This window comes from Phyllostomus discolor, chromosome 3, assembly GCF_004126475.2.
Source record: "Phyllostomus discolor isolate MPI-MPIP mPhyDis1 chromosome 3, mPhyDis1.pri.v3, whole genome shotgun sequence".
Classification (NCBI taxonomy): Eukaryota; Metazoa; Chordata; class Mammalia; order Chiroptera; family Phyllostomidae; genus Phyllostomus; species Phyllostomus discolor.
The window spans coordinates 102787841-102803522 of NC_040905.2; the positions used below are offsets into that span (position 1 = coordinate 102787841).

At 39.4% G+C, this 15682-nt stretch overlaps 1 protein-coding gene across 3 annotated transcripts in view; it reads right to left on the reverse strand.

The window, feature by feature from the left end:
* The window catches only part of MRTFB (myocardin related transcription factor B), a 202685-nt gene that overhangs the window by 159412 nt on the left and 27591 nt on the right, over positions 1-15682 (reverse strand). The window lies entirely within an intron of this gene.

The window sequence follows — 15682 nt, forward strand, 5'->3', positions numbered from 1 at the left end:
AGAGCAGAACAAACTTTTAGGAAAAAAAAATATGGTAGAATCTCTTTATAACCCCAAAGTACTCAGAGTAAGACTTATAAACGTGATGCAAAAAGCTCTAACCACAAACAAGCAGACTAAAAAGTATGACTTGATTAAAATGTCAAACTTGAACACAACAAAGCATGCAATAAATAAAGTGGTAAGATAAGCCATTGGGAGAGTATATTTGAAGTTTAAAATATCAACAAAAGATAATCAGAATATCTAAAAACTAAAGATACATAAGAGGGGAAGCAATCTAATAGAAAAATATACAAAAGAGCAACAAAACCTCACAAAAGAAGAAACTGAAAGAGCCAGAGAAATACAAGAAATGATGCTCAATCACACCATAAATCAAGACAATACACTATTTCAAAATTAGCAAAAAATTTGAAAGTCTGACAATACCAAGGCTTGGCAAGGATATGGAGCAATAGAAACTCCCAGACAGAGATGTCAGGCATTGAAATTTGTACAACTACTCTGGAGAATGATCTGGCCACATCTAGAAGTCAAGGATGTGCATACCCTATGTATAAGCAATTCTATCTGTAGGTACAAACTCTAGAGATGCTATTAAATATGCAGAAGAACATAATGTACCATGTATTCATAGCAATACCGTTTAACAGCAAAACATGGAAATACCCAAAACTTCCACTGACAGGATGAACAAACTGTAATATAATCCTAAAATACCATATAAAAAAAATAAAGGAATTACTGCCATACATATCTACATGGATATATTTCATACAGAATGTTAAACAAAACAACTTGCAGAAATACACCCACAATATGACACCATACTGTACAAAGTTTGGAATCCACAAACTAAGTACATTGCTTATAAAAACATATGCATATAATATAAGAAGGAAACCACAAGATGGAATGGTACACTTCAGATGATGGTTCTTCTGCAGAAGGAAAAAGGGGAAACAGCACCTGAGAGGAGTACACAGGGAGCACTGACTAGGTGTGCAATGCTTTATCTTATATTAAGTTTTTAATGTAAAACAAAGAAAAACAATGTTAAAATTTAACTATGCTGTATTCGCAAAATATTTCAAAGTATGAGCAACTTGTATTTTAAAGAAGGAGAAAAAGAAGCAGAGGCTGAAATTTACCAAAATGGTTGTCTCCTGATATTAAGCCTTTGGCTATGGATAGTTTTTATTTTTTTTCTTTCTAGTCTTCTATATTTTCAAATTTTTTCTTTCATAAAGTCAACCCAGATACTTATAGCCCAATTTATTCTCACATTTTACTCCAAAATTCAACACTATACTTGCTTGTTCCTTTGGTGGAGAACGTGGCGGTGAAGTTCGCACTATCTCCTTTACTCAAGCATGGGCTTTTGGAGGCCATACCACATACATTCTCAGCCCTGGCAGGTGTAGCACAGTGAACTGAGCACGAGCTGAAAACCAAAGGGTCACTGGCTCGATTCCCAGTCAGGGCACATGCCTGGATTGCGGGCCAGGTCCCCAGGAGGGACCATGTGAGAGGCAACCACAGGTGTATTCTCATTTTTATACAAATTATGTATTAAATGCCTACAAGGTGCCAATTACTGTACCAGCAGCAAGAGAAACGTAAGTGAACAAAACATACACTTCACTTCTTCCACAGAGTTTAGTCTCAATGAAGAGAAACATTAAATAAAGATAGAAAGAAACTATATAACTAAAATTGTAAAGAATGCTATGAAGGACAAGAATAGCTGCTATGGAACAATACAACAGAAAGCCTAATATAACCGATAGATTGGGAAGGAGAAATAGAAGTATGCCAGGAAGGGAGGGGCGGAGGGCCTCTGAACAGAGACAAAACCCAAATCCCTCTTTGTGACTGGGCTGGAGCACCTATTACTTACACAGTGCTTAACAAATGTTTCCTAGTTGATTGCAAGGCAGTCTGAGCAATCAGGAGATTCTGTGCCTGCAGCTCTATGGCACCAAAGCAGTCTTTGGGGGATAGCCCCAGAGGCCAAAGAAACAGCCATTTAAAGAGACAGAACAGAATCTGAGCTCACTGTGTGTGGTAGTTCAACCCTCAAAAATCATTTGCTATATAGTCTCTCAACCCCCACCTCAAGAGAGAGCTAATTTACCTCTCTCTTCATCTGTCCATCCATCTGTGCCCTTCCTTGTCCAGTACCCTCACCCCACCTTATTCAACAACTTAATTAAATACATTTAAGGGGACCTACATATGCCAAGCTAGGAATATGAAGACCCACACAAGCATAGCCTCTGTCTCAAAGAACTTTCCTTCTACACCAGTGGATCTCAGCTAGGGGTGATTATGTCCACAGAGGACATTTGACAATGTCTGCAAACATTTTTGGTTGTGACAGTGGGGATTGGGCGGTGTGCTACTGGCATCCAGTGGTAGAGTCCAGGGATGCTGCTAAACATCCAACAATGAGGCTTACAATGACAGCCCCCACAAGAAAGATCTTCTGGCCCCAAAAGTCAGTAACGCCAAGGGAGAAACACCTAGTGTAGGTTGCTTAGAAACATGTCTAGAGTTGACTGCCAAAGCAGGGCAAAAGAGGTCAAGGACAAGAGGCAAGCAGGTCAAGTGTCAGAGGAGAGTATTAAACACCAGGTCATTAGATGAGCATATAAGAAATGTCCATAGTGCCTAGGTTGAGAAACCTATTCTAGAGAATTAGTGAAGTAATTATAACATAATACAGCAGGAGTGTAAGATGTCGACCAAATACAAAGGTGGGGCATCTACTCTAGAACTGGGATGGAAAAGCTTCTTTAGAAATGACATCTAACTCAGAACCTGAACAACAAATGAGTTAGAAAGGGGTGTAAGGATGGAGGCAGGATAAAGGGGCTATTCCAGACAAAAGGAAGGCAACTAGGACTGTGGAATGAAAGACATGTTTATACAGTGGAAAACTGGGGAGTAGCTACAGGAGAACTGACAAGCAAATGACCCAGGTCATAATGAGCTTGTAAGATGGGTTAAGAAATGTGGCCTTTATCTTTAGGGCAATAAAAGCCACTGAGAGAATTTACACAGAAGAGTGGTATAACCAAAACTTGTTTTAGGACATTCACTCTGGAGGATGGATTGCTAAGAAACTGAGCAGGAGGAGACTCTTGTAATCCAGGTGACAAAACTGGGGCTTGACCTAATGATGGCTCGAGGATGGAGGGGAGGCATTTGAGAGATGCTTAGACATAGTCAGCATTATAACAAGACATGTACCCATCATGGTTCTCTGCCTAGTAACTCCAAAGACTCCAAATTCCTAAACCTAAACCTCAACTAGGATCTAAGGCACCATACCAGAACCTGAACTGACTTGAGGCTATTTACCCTACTTAATGAGAATATTTCAATACAGAAATATTAATGTTTGATTATAGGGTACCACCCCAGACACCACTGGGTAAGCATATCAACTTATTAAATTTCAAAAAAGCCTATATTCCAAAATGCAGCAGGGCCCAAAGGTGTAAGATGTAGAACTGAAGACATGTACAAGGCACTGAATAAACCTTGTCAAACTACATTAAATTGGACAAAGTGAGTTTCTGAATGATTATGTATTCAGACTATTTTTTTCTAAATCACTGCTCTTACTAACAACAGTATGAAACTTCCGTGTGTGTGTGTGTGTGTGTGTGTGTGTAGATATATGCATGCACACCACCCATACCACATGACGCATTTTATGGAATTTGTCTTAAAAACCTAGAAATTTGGCATGTGATCCTTGCAGACTCACAGTAGTGAGATTTGGAGAAAGACCTAAAAAAAATACTTCACAGTAATTTCTTTCATAATTCCTGCTCCTAGATTTCCACACAGAAGGAAGAGTCAGCACAGCCACAAACACACCAAGGACTTCATTTTCTTGGTAGAGGAGACTTGGCCCTTTTGGTACTTGAGTCAAGCACTGCACATACTGTGTCAGGTGGTCACTGGCCACATGACAGTGGCACAGAGGAAGGGCCTAGGACTCACTCTCATTCATTCCTTCATTTGATACAAATCTGTGAGGAGGTTTCTGTGTGTCCTGGTTATTCTAGGTGCTGAGGATACAGTGACTCAGGAGATAGACATGGTGCCTCAGAGGTTATGAATTTCATGGAGGCACATGGACATGAAGCATATATTACAAGAAGGTGTACAATTTATGATAGGAAAGCATAATGTTGATGATATACACCATACAGACCGAATGTCATAGGAAGGAAAGAATCTAGAAAGATCTGCCTGAGAAAGTGATATTGAAACTGAGACTTAAAGGATAATTATAAATTATTGCTCTGAAAGGACTAGAAAGAAGGAAAGAAACTGAACTAAAGCAAAGCAGAAATCAGAAGAAAAGCCAAGATTAGGAAGAAATAATGGTTAAAAAAAGGCTGCGGGTGGGAAGTAGAAGTCAGTGAAGCTCAGAGCCACCAGAAACATGGTGGAGTACAGCTTCCAGTGTGGTCCGCAGAGGAGCTATTACCTGGAAGAAATCCTACTGGAAACTGGACTAGATTTCTTGATATTCTGGAAGGCACTTTGCACCAAAAAGTAAAAAAAAATCTGGGAACTGGGCTTTAAAACACTTAAACGTTTATTTTGTGCTTATTTGGGCTAGAGGAAAACAACCCTTCTATGTAATAAAGTACTCCTCAAATGCACTTCAAATGTTTAAAATGAGTAGTTGTATATTGAAACACTTAGAACACTTACAATGAGTGTGAATAATAAATTAGGTCATCAGCAATATATGGCCAATATTGTAAAGCATTATGGTCTGGCAGTGTGTTTTAAAATAATAAATTGACCAGATACATAATTGAGATATTCAGATGTCAATTGGAAAGATTTTGGCAACATTCAAGTTTCCAACCACGAATATAAATCATACTCTCTATTCTGAACCTATGACAGCTTGAAAAGCAAATGCTAGTACTCTATCCCCAAAGATCAGCAGGAACTAGCTCTCCACAGCAGCTATTTTAATTGTTGGATACTTGTTATCCCACACCAGAATAACACACTTTTAAAAACCAGTGTCAGTACATTTTAGTTCTATTCATCTAATACCTTTTATTCTGGAAAAAAAAAAATCAAGAGACCTACTTAAACTACAAGAACTCACAATGAACTAAATGCAGCAGGGAGAGCTGGGGTGGAGGGGTGGGGAGTGGGAATGAAACTTGATTGTAAGGTAGACAACACTTCACAACAGTTGCTTAGTTTTTTTTGTAAATATGCTTCTTCTTCTTCTTCTTTTTTTTTAAACCATTTCCTCCCCTATAGGCCACCCAGACCCTCCTAAAGTCCTCAATTAGGGGTGGGGCCTGATTTGCAGCTTCTCTCTCTGTGTAAACTCCTGCCATCACACTAGAGGAGTTGGAATTCCCTCTACTTACCAGTGTCTCGGTAATTCAACTTCCTCAACAACAGGAACCTTTCCATTCTCTTCAAGTTCCCACAATAACAATCACATCCTAGACCCGTCTTAAAACCTGAATTCTGAATTGCCTTCCTGTGAATACATCGTTTCCTCCTCCTTTATGCCTTTTGCACCTGTTGGTTCATCCCTCCCTTAATCTATCCATCCAGCCAGTCAGCCCACATCAACTAATGTTAAATATCTGCCTTTCGACAAGTTCTCTTCTAGGTGCAGGGGGTGGGAAAAGCATTATTTAAAAATGATTTAATAACCCAGACAGAAATCTCTGTCCTGATGTAATACAAAGAAGCAAATAAGTAAAATGTATACTATCAAAGAGTACTATATACTGAGAAATGGAAAGGCGGGGAAGGGAGGTGTTAGCATGTGGCAAGAGGAGCAACATTTCAAAGAGGGTGACCAGAAATGCCCTGAGGAGGAGACACCTCAACAACCCTAACCCTGAAGGAAGTGAGAGATCAAGCTATGAAGAATACTCTGAGTAAGGTGGAAATAAGAAAAGTGGACTTCTACTTTAAAATGATCGCTCTGGCTGCTGAGTCAGAACAGTTGATGGTGGAGGAAAAAACAGCAGGAGGAAAACCTGGTTCTCACCTTGCTTCCTCCATGGCCCTTTCAAGCGGTAGTGTTCTTTTTCCTCCCACAGCTCTCATGCTCCTGAGCTTGAAAGTGGGGTGGGTATCATCATGCTCATCACCACTGTTTCCAAACCACTCTCTCTCCTCCCTAAAGTCCCTTACCTTTGAACCTCATATCATCAGACTCCATCATCTATTTTTAATGTCACTGTCATCAAACTCTGTCACCACTTGTGGCTTTTAGCCAACAAGCCATCACCCAATCACCTCGATGATCATTCACCAAACCAAGAACATGCCTCCATCACCACAATTTCCTGCAGCAACTCTTTGACCAGTACCCCCTAGATTTACAGCTCACATTCTTTCAAGTTCTGGATCCAACAATCCATTCACCTTCTGAGGTCTCCATGCCACCAATCCTGTCACCTTTTTACTGTCTCTTGTTCCTTGATATGGCCTCTCTACTCTTCTACTTCATGGTCACTTAAACTCCACTGCTTCTTTGTGCCAGCTTACAGACCCTCAGTGGCAATTAACTCCCAATCCAGCCCTACTCCACACCTGACCCTGAACAGGGACAACCCACGGGGCAGAAGGACACCAACACTCAATAGAATGGTGCTCTTGTGTGGGTAAGTGGGGACAGGAGCCCCGAATGCTCACCTGCAGTAAGGGGAGGGAAAGCTCAGTGCAGCACACAGGTCTATACGGGTGGGTGGGTTTGGCAGAAGTTTGAGGACATTCTCTTCTGGTTGCTTCTATGTTCTCAGTGAATGGGAGTAAGGCCATCAAATGAGTGTGAAAAGGAAAGAAGTGTCAGAGGATTGAGAAAATAGAGTGGGAGAATGAATGGGCATGGTACCTCCCTGAGGCTGTGGCACCTCCCTCTGGTAACTTAACCAGACCTCTTCTGCCCTCACTTGTCTATTTTTCCAGTCTAGAACTGTGCAGCAGGTGACAGAAGGGATATAAAACCACTCCAACAATACCTACCCAACTCTGGGTTTCCCCATTCAGATCGCTAAAACCAAACAGAGCTGAACAAACTCAGAAAACTGATGAGTCCATCACAAACTTATGTTAATTCATTTCAACTGGATTCTCAATGCTGCTCAGTAAATCCTTCATTCATCTTTAGTTAAAGCCCATTCCAAGGCCCACTATCCTTACTAACAATAGTATGAAACTTCCAAATACCATACATACATACATTATGATTCATTCTGTGGAGCTTTTGCCTTGAACCCTTAGAAATATTTTTTAAATTTTTGTATTGTTGTTCAGTTACTTTTGTTCCCCTTTTCCCCCCATTACTCTTCCCTGCCCCACCCACTGCCCTTACACTCAATCCTGCCCTGCATTGCCCCTGTCCATGGGTCCTCCACACATGTTCCTTGACTTGACCCTTCCCCTCCTTCCTCCCTGTCATCCTCTTCCCCTCTCCCCAATGGTCACTATCAGTTTGTTCTTTATTTCACGTCTCTGATTCTATTTTGCTCGCTTGTTTGTTTTGCTGATTAGGTTCCACTTATAGGTGAGATCATATGGTATTTGTCTTTCACTTCCTGGCTTATTTCACTTAGCATAAGGCTCTCCAGTTCCATCCATGCTGTAATGAAGAGTAGGAGTTTCTTCTTTCTTTCCCCTGTAGTTTATTCTTCCTTTCTTTCTGCTGTGTAGTATTCCACTATGTAAATGTACCACCGTTTTTTGATCCATTCATTTACTGATGGTCATTTAAACTGTTTCCAATGCTTGGCTATTGTAAACTGTGTTGCTATGAACATTGAGGTGCACAGGTTATTCTGAATTTGTGTCTCAGGATTCTTAGTATATAATCCCAGCAGTGAAATTGCCAGGTCAAAAGGCAGTTCCATCTTTAGGAAAACCTAAAAATTTGGCATGTGATCCTTGCAGACTCACAGTAGTGAGATTTGGAGAAAGAACTAAAAAAATTACTTCACAGTAATTTCTTTCATAATTCCTGCTCCTAGATTTCCACACAGAAGGAAGAGTCAGCACAACCACAAACACACCAAGGACTTCATTTTCTTGGTAGAGGAGACTTGGCCCTTTTGGTACTTGAGTCAAGCACTGCACATACTGTGTCAGGTGGTCACTGGCCACATGACAGTGGCACAGAGGAAGGGCCTAGGACTCACTCTCATTCATTCCTTCATTTGATACAAATCTGTGAGGAGGTTTCTGTGTGTCCTGGTTATTCTAGGTGCTGAGGATACAGTGACTCAGGAGATAGACATGGTGCCTCAGAGGTTATGAATTTCATGGAGGCACATGGACATGAAGCATATATTACAAGAGGGTGTACAATTTATGATAGGAAAGCATAATGTTGATGATATACACCATACAGACCGAATGTCATAGGAAGGAAAGAATCTAGAAAGATCTGCCTGAGAAAGTGATATTGAAACTAAGAGTATTTAGAAAGTGGGAACTTTCTACTTTCTTCAGATTCTTAGAAATGTCCCCCTCCCATCACTCTGAATAGATGAACTTGGCTCCTACCTCACGGAGGGCAAAGCCCACTTGATGTGAGTGAACGTCTTTAAAACTTCCTTTCTCTGTGCCTCAAAATTCCCGCAGGTTAACATTTATTTGTCCCTCCCTCCTGGATCCCAAATGTTCTTCCCTTCATTCTATGACTACCCCACCCCTCTCTCTACCATTCTCACCCCCTAATCCACAGAGCTTTATTCAGTTATCCTACCTTTCTTGAATTTTGAATTTGTTAAATTTATGAAGAGAAAAAGATATTCCAGATGAAAGCCACAAAATGAACAAATTGTATGAGTAGGAAAAAACAGGAATGCTTATGAAAACAGTGATAAAACTGGTATCACTGCATAATAGGGTATGTTGGATGGTGACAGAAAATAAAGTTAGATGGGTAAGATGGGACAAGATTACAGAGGATCTTAAAAGCCACACAGAGTAGGCTGATGACTGCTGAAGAAGAAAATGCTCGTGATGAAAGCAATATTTAAGAGAGATGAGACTCAGAGCATGGGATGGGATGGGATGGGATGGGAAAGGAACAAGAACAGGATGGAGGTTGGGGGCCAAGAGGTGGAAGGCAAAAGGGTGAGGCAGTCATCCAGACAAGTATAATGAGAACCTGCCAAATGTGCAGGTAGTGAGAAGGGAAAAAAGAAAAGACTAAAGACATTTCCCAGAGAGAAATGGGCACAACCTGGTGACTAACAGCATATAATGGATCGATTTCAATGTAGAGGGGTGGTGTAATTACTATAAGATGGAAGGCACAGTGTTAGATTGGTAAAATTCCTAGAATCATAGGGCTTGAAGGGTGGAGATCATGTGATTTGGCATGCTCACTTTATAAATGAGGAACCAGAGACCCAAAGAAATGAAGTGACTTGTCTAAAGTCACAAAGCAAGTTGCTGAGAGAGCTGAGACCAGAACAGTTTCCTGTCTGCTTTTAGAGCTACCTCCCTGATGCTATGCTGTCTCCTGCAGGACCCATGCTAAGCTTCCTATTTGTCCACTGAGGCCCTCTGGTGCCACACTTCCACTGATAAAAACTACACTAGAGAGCTAGCCACCTGACTTTGGCTTCTGCACATATCCGTTCCAGGACAGTTAACTCTCAACCATCATGGCTTCAAAGCTGCTGGACTGACTCTACCCCAGGACCTTTCTAAAGATAAGCTTGGCTTGTTCTTTCATGGTGAGCCCAGCTCAGACTGTGGTATGTCTCCAGGCACTGTTTTAAAATTTTTAGTAAGTCTCAAGGCAATAAAGTAAATAAGACACACACCCTACTCTAAGAATCATTAAAATGATTTTGATATTAAAGGGCAAACCATATTGATCCTTATTGTTTCCTTCTCCCGCCCCCATTCTCCCTTAGTAACAGAATTTAAGATGCTGTTTGTTTCATCTATGATGGAAATCTTGAGCCATGTGTACGATTCCCAGGGAAAACTAGAATTTGTGTTTAGTATTCTTCATAATGTCAGTTCACAGAACTCTGCTGATAACAATAGTAGTCTATTATATTTCTAGCAGGGCTTCTACATATTTTTCCAGACAACATTCATTAGTAAAATAGGAGTTTCTAGGTAATTTCCTAGTGAACTTTGAGCCTTAACATAAATTAACACGAATACAGCTTCCAATGTTTTATGTAAATCAAGCATGATCATTTACACTAAATAAATATAGACAACTTGGCCATCTCATTTCCTGTCAGTATCAAGGACTTTATCAAGCTACCATGGACTTGACCAAGCAACACATATTATAAGACATTTACAGTGGACTGTCCTATACTATTTGAACTTATCAAGAACTTACTATTTGAAATCAATAGATAATACTGAATAATTTTATAACAGAAGAATTTAGTACTATTTATGTTTTCTCCTCATTTTTCTCATGAATTATAATAACAAAATTTTTTAAAGAAAGAAAAACTATAAACTATACCAAATCCTTCTTTGGGAAAATATTGACAATTCTGTGTTTTCAAGGACAAATTTTCAAAGTACCAGTGCTCACAGTGATGACAGTATTGCAATTAAATGTACACAATTCAGGCAGGCAACATGACCCCTTCGTTTATACTTTCTTCTAACTTTATTTCCTCATACTACTCATTTTGAAATTTATTTTTTAATCACATGCTTTGAGCATCTCAAAAGCACAAACTGAATACATTTGTTTGCTTAGCAGCTTTAAGATATTCTCTTTTATGACTAAGTGGCAGGTGCTATTCAGTTTATTTTCATACACGTAAACTAAGCCCTTGAACTTGGAGTGAGGAAAAGCATTCGGCTAAAAGTTCAGAAAGGAAGGAACTACACAACAGCTTCCTTTAGAACAGCCTGGTTTTTCAGCTTCCTGTATGAAAATAATATTATACTTTTATAGGAATTTCTAAGAAGCAATGAAGAAATTATATTTAAGCCTTTAGGCAGTTAAGCTTCAAGTCCTTTAAGAAGCAATTTCTTCCAATAATTTTGATATTTAAGTCAAGCCAACAGAAAAAGAGATTAATAAAATAAAATAGAAATATGGTACAAAGTTTAAAGTAGATTATGCAATTTTCAGATTATCATAAGTTACGTTTTCTTCCAGTAAATGACAGACATTAACACTTTTGGCTTTAAAAGTCCCCAGTATCAAGCCACTGTATTTGGCAGAGATGAAGAAGGAAAGGTTTTTCTCTGTTTGTGTGGTTGCTGCTATTGTTGTTATGAAACTATTTTGATTAAAACACAAGCACACCAAGTTTATTATTAAATGTAGTTTCTTAAACTCTAACTGAGCCAGAGGTAATTGACTATTCTCTTTAAAAATAAAAATAAAATGCATGCAGAATGTCAATTCCAGGGGAGAGAGAAGTAACCTCCTCCGAGTACAGGCCTTGAATGTCCTCTCAAACTTCTATGAAGTCACCAAGTGACCCAGCAGGTCGCTCCCAGGGCCATCTCTCACATAACAGATTTCAACCACTAATGTGCGTATGGCCAGCAAGGTGATTATACTGTCCATCAGCTCTAAGTTCTCTCCATGCGTAATTCTGTAGGTCACTTCTGTGCATTTAGAAATTTTCCATCAAGGGTCATTAAATGAAATAAAGCTTATGATGAAATTCAACCCATCCTCCTTACAGTACTCTTTCCTGAATGCTAACATTTCATCTTATTCAAATATTCAAGATTCAAGTTTGTCAGAAAACTCCAATCACTTGTACTATTTAGGAAAGAGCAATACAGACATGGGAAACTATAGCTATGGAGGCTATAGTCTCCTGGGTGTTCTTTAACCCACCCCAGTACTACTCCTGCACAGCATCCAGCATCGAGACCAGTAGCTGTGGCAAACACAGGGCTCAGGGAAGCATATGGCCCTGGCCTACGAGGCCAAAGCCAGGTGGACAGCAGCTCCATCCACTGCAAGTGCCAACCCTGGAAGCACTGCAGAGCACTGCTATAAGCTGGACCCTGTGAAGTAAAAGACTACTTAGAGGAGAAGCAATGGTAGGAACAGAAGGTGGATGCAGCTGATGTCTGGAACGAGAACTGTGTGCTTCCTGTTCCTACTTGAAATCAGACACTCAGAAAAGACAGTTAACAAAGTGTGTTTTCTGGAGTTCCCAACAACTCTTGCTGCGACCTGTCCCTGGTAGACCTTGTACCGTACTGCTACCCACCCTTCTGCATCCTCATTACCGGCACTGCCAACCCAGCATGTACTACATTTATGTTTATCTTTTCATTCGCCTATAAGATTTTAAGGTCATTGACGTAGAGGAGTTCATCTTTTCATCTTTGTACCTATCCCTAGTTTTTAAAATAAATTGGCACAAGGCAAGCATCTGGTATTTGTTCTTAACCTTTTTTTTGGAGAGTTGTTAGAAAAATAAAGCCTGTCTTTGTCTAGAGTATGTTCACACACCCCCAGCTGTGCCCAACCCCTATTCTATGACTAGTGTTCATTCCTTGAATCTGATAAAAATCCACTCTCAGGAAAGGATATAATAAACCTGTTCATTCTAAAAGGAAAAAGATATGGGGTTGACCTCTCTTAGTGGCCCTACCAAATGAAGGAATTCCAATTATCTATATGTGAATGGGAAAGAGGTTCCAGGTGGCAGCCCTGGAATCACACCACAGGGGCAATTGCTTCCCTCTTATACTGGGCAGGTCCATCACACAAAAAGGTTTTTCTGTTTATTTTTTTCTACTTCAACTCCTTTTTTTCATCTTCAACTCCTTTAGTTATGCCTAACTGCTATCTCTATCCTCTGTCCTCTCTCTGGTAACCAATCCTTAGGCTCCCTTGAAAACAGCAACTGGGCCACACAAGCAACTACACTATAATTAAAATGCTGAACAGTTACACAGATAGCCATATAGTACAGTTCAGTGTACACTTTATTTCATATTTGCCCATTTTCATTCTCAACTACATTGGAAGTTGCTTAAAGATAGGAGCTACATATACTTTTCCACACTGAGTCTTAGCCCAATGCTGAGCACATAGTAGGTAGGTATTCAATGGGGTACTGCAAATAAATTTTGTATTCCAGCAAGACAGAAAATGTTCTACATAATAACCTAGCTGTTACAAAAGCATTCAAAAACTGTCAGCAAGCTAGAATGAACAATGGCAATACTGATGCTGTTAAAAAAACAATTCACATTTATTTAGAGTTTATGGTCAAACTTTGACTTATGCTCTTCACAGTCAGTCTCTCATTTAATCTTCATGAGGTTTGGAGAGATTAAGTACCTCCCAGTTACTCTGTCAGGTGGGACAGGTGGCAGGGTGATTCCAGGGTCTACATTCAACCAGGTTATGAATTTAAAAATTTGAGATTGACCCTGACTTGTGTAGCTCAGTGAATTGAGTGTGGGCCTGTGAACCAAAGGGTCACTGGTTCGATTCCCAGTCAGGGCATATACCTGGGTTGTGGGCCAGGTTTTCAGTTGGGGACACATGAGGAGTAACCACACATTGATGTTTCTCTCCCTCTCTTTCTCCTTCCCTTTCCCTCTCTCTAAAAAATAAATAAATAAAATATTAAAAAATAATAAAATAAAAAATTAGAATAAAAATGTGAGGTTGCCCAAACATTTCCTAACATTATGGCTAAGGAGATGTATAGTGATATAAAAGAACTGCTTTAAAATAACTTCTCCTCTTAGCCTCTACCCATGTGGTTTCCTTTGTGGGAACATCATCCCATCTTCCTGTCTATCAGGCAAAATCCACATGTCCTTAAAGCCACCTTGAGCATTCCTTCTGCATTACCTCCCATTGCACCTCACACACACTTGCACTGAACCAACAGTCCTGCTCTAACCCAGGTGTCTATTATTTGCCCATGAAAATCAGAGCTCCTAGAGTTGAGAACCTAGTCTTTTCATGTGTATGTAGATATCTAACACAGTACCTACCATACAGCAAGTACAAGGTCAATATTTTTTTCTTGAAATAGTTGTAGGAGTAGCATTAAGATTTTTAGTTTGCAACATCTGTCACAGCAGATCTGTATCAAGAACTACATGATAACTTTCAACTCAATAATTTAAATTTGTTTCCATAGCAACTAGACAAAGTGCTTCTTATAACACTGAGGAAGGCAGGCTAAAACTTCAGGTTCAACCCACTGAAATACTTCACAATCATATGCTTTTGTTCTTAGTATAAAGAGACAGAATGACAGCATTTAACTTTCTGTAACTTCCTCTCTTTTAAGAACATTCTATCTAACTTTATCACTAACAATATAGCAAAACTTACTTTTTCAAACATAGCTATAATTTTCATTAATAAAAGGACAGCATCTTATTTCTTCACAAATCCAAAATGTCTGTAACAGAATAATATACCTGATCAAGCCATAGCTATATTTCAGACACTGAAAGACCAAAAGACATTTTTAAAGTAAATGTCACTCCTTTCTGACCACTGACCTTTTATGAAAAATGTCATGGACCATTCTGTAAGAGAGAGAGAGTACAGGAGACCTCTCTGGGCTAATTTAAAACATGGCCTAAATTAGGCAAAAGGGGTGCTATAAGACAATGTCTTCAGACCTCTTCCACCTCAGTAATTTTAACTTGAAGGAAAGAAAAAAAATGGGCTCATTTTTTCATTCTTAATTAGACTGCTTACTTTCTGAAAGTTTGCTAATTTCTATAATAGCAAATTTCAATTTCTGGGCATTTGTTCACATCTTTCTTTTAAAAAAAAAAGGAAATAAGATGGTCTCCTTCCTTCCATCCACTTCCTCCACCACTAACTATCAGACTAACAAAAAGCACTGGTGGAACTTAGAGAGGCCTAAGCTCTTATAGGGAAAACAAAGTAGAAATTTAAGTATGCCTCAGCTCAAGGGAAGGCTAACTACACACACACCGGTATAATTTCTTCAGCATGGAAGCCAACAAAACATAGATGGTGATCACACATCCTGACTGAGAAAGCTACGCAGTGAAAAAGGACTGGGGTGCCTAAGACTTTGAGTTAATTAAATCCTTAAAGAAAAGATCTCATCTTAAATTTACTGAGTCTCTCAAACCTTACATTTTAAAAACCTGTCTTTCTCAAAATTTTCAAAATCAAGGATCAGCAAAGGAACCCTCAGAGAAAATAAGGAATACAAAGAATAAAAAATCTTAAAGAATAAAATGGAAAGGATAGGAAGGTGAGGAGGGAGGCAGGGAGCAATCCAAGCAGAGGGAGCTGATATGCAAATGATCTCTCTACTTAAAGACTTTTTGTCACTCAACATTCTCCACCTCACTATCCTCCTTTAACCTGAAAGCTAAAGCAACAGGAAATGCACAGTCCAAAGTACCTATCTTACACTGTGAGGCTATTTATATAAAATTCAATACTGGGGTCGTGAGAGAAATTAACATTTGTGTGAGCACATATCTACTGTTTGCTGGAGACGTCATTACAAAGTTTGAGGCCAAACAAAATTGAAAAGCAAATAGTTTTAAAAGCATCTATACAGCATAGAAATTCAGTTGCATTTGTTGAATTAGAAAACAACTTTTGTATAATTCTAAAAGTAGATGGAGTGGATGAGGTGAAATCAGGTTAGGAAACAAAAACTCTCAA